Below are 2,172 nucleotides of genomic sequence, written 5' to 3'. Positions count from 1 at the left end.
AAAAAAACTATAAGCACACGCTTAGTGGGTTTCCTAAAATACACAAAACACATAACCACATAATGCCATGCACATATACACATAAATCTACCATGGACTCCCTCCACAATCTTAAATCGGGATGCCATGGGCTACCCATAAGGTCTTTTACCCATGGGCCATGGGCTCCCTGTCATGGTCTTACAAAGTGTCATGCCCCCATGGTCTTCACGTAAATCAATACATACCAAATGACAAACCATTACATATTCAACAATAAGAAGCTTATATCAAGTAATGGGTCAAAATTGGTGCCTTCGACCCATTAGTATAGTGAAAAGACTCACCTCAGTCTGCTGAACACAAAAGTTGCTCGACTACTAGCCCAAAATCTCACACTGAACAATATACAAGTAAACCTAGTTAGATTTATGGCATAACCTAGATATGGGCCCAAAATCTTAAGTCCAAGTCCCTTCATAATTCCCTAAAGTCCTTTCCTTCATTAATGGGCCTAGAATTAAAATCCAATTCTATATTGGGCCAAAAGGCCCAAAACGCCCAACATGCCAACCTTGGCCCAAATGATAAATTCAGACCCAAACACTAGCGAGTGCAGGCCTAAACATTTATGGCCCAATGGTTCGCAATCCACCAAAGGCCCAAGACTTCCAGAGAGCGTACACCCAATGTACCTCTTTTATTTAGCATACTGAGCTAAGGGGTTGTACACACAACATACAACATAGTACACCCAGTGTACAAATTGTCCATGCACAAAAGTCTATGAAGTGCTTAATGCTTAAGATCTCAACATCTAACTACATATCTGAGTCTATTAAAGTTGGCAACTTTATGACCTTGCAAGCCATATAGGTCCCTAATACTTCATTTATACCATTAAGACCACTTTTGAGACCTTATATTCATGGATGGTCTCAAAACTACTTTCAAGATGGCATCTTTATGCATCAAGCATGCTCAAGGAGCTTAGATCTAACCATCCTAGTATCTAGAGTTTCTCAAATCATAAGAGAGGGTCCAAGAACCAAAAATGGACTTCATAACAAAACCCTAACTCAGTCTAACAAAACAGATGGCAAGGTTACGAATTTTTACCTCCATAAGTTCTTCAAGATGAACTAGATGCGAGATCTAGAAGCTCAATAACATCCAAGGCTTAATCACCACCTTCTTCTTCTTCTTGAATACCCTCTAGAAAAGTCACCAAACACACCTTTAAGCTCAAATCTCACAAGTTTTTGAAAAAATAATGTTTAAGGACAAAATGAAGCTATGGAGGCTGATTAGGGTTTGGCCCAAATGATATAAGGTTGTTTAAATAGGGTGCAAGTCAGGAAATTAGGGTTTTAGTCATCTGCCACATACGCCCTGTGTACTTGCTCTCGAGTAATGCTCAAAGTCCGTTGTTGAAAATAGATCCGAGTAATGCTCTCGCATCTCGTCCTCCGACTCCCAAGTCCATTCGGAGCCATTTCGGTGCTACCATTGCACTTTTACTAGCTTCACCACCTTGTTACGAAGAGATTTAGTTTTTCTATCCAAGACTGCAATGGGATTCTACACATAATTCAAGCTCATATCCACCTGAATATCATCCAAACAAATAATTGCGGCCTCATATGCAACACGCTTCCAAATCTGAGACACGTGGAAGGTGTTATGGATCTAACTGAGCTCATCTGGAAGATCCAACCGATAAGCAACACGTCTAACTTGGGCAGAAATCCTGAATGACTAATGAATTTGGGCCCCATCTTGACCTTCTTCCAAAATCGAATGACAGCTTTCCAAGGTGACACCTTCATCAATTCAAAATCTCCCACTTGAAACTCGAGATCTAATCGATGTTGAACATCATAGCTTTTCTAACAGGTCTGTGTAATCTGCATTCTATCACGCACCCGCTGAATCAATTCATAGGTCTTAAGCACCACTTCGGTGCTTCCCATGACTCGATATCCAATCTATCCCCAACAAACTGGAGTCCTACACCTCCGACCATACAACATCTCAATGGGGGTTGGTTAATACTAGGGTGATAACTATCATTATATGAGAAGTCTTCTAGTGGGAGGTAAGTATCCCAACTCCATCCGAAGTCTAACATGCATGCCCGAAGCATATCCTAGAGCGTTTGGATCGTATGCTCGCTCTAACCATCTGTATGGG

The sequence above is a fragment of the Lactuca saligna genome, chromosome 6, assembly GCF_052625555.1.
Source record: "Lactuca saligna cultivar CGN05327 chromosome 6, ASM5262555v1, whole genome shotgun sequence".
Taxonomy (NCBI): domain Eukaryota; kingdom Viridiplantae; phylum Streptophyta; class Magnoliopsida; order Asterales; family Asteraceae; genus Lactuca; species Lactuca saligna.
The sequence above is the reverse complement of the archived record's forward strand: the minus strand, read 5'-3'. Positions refer to the sequence as shown.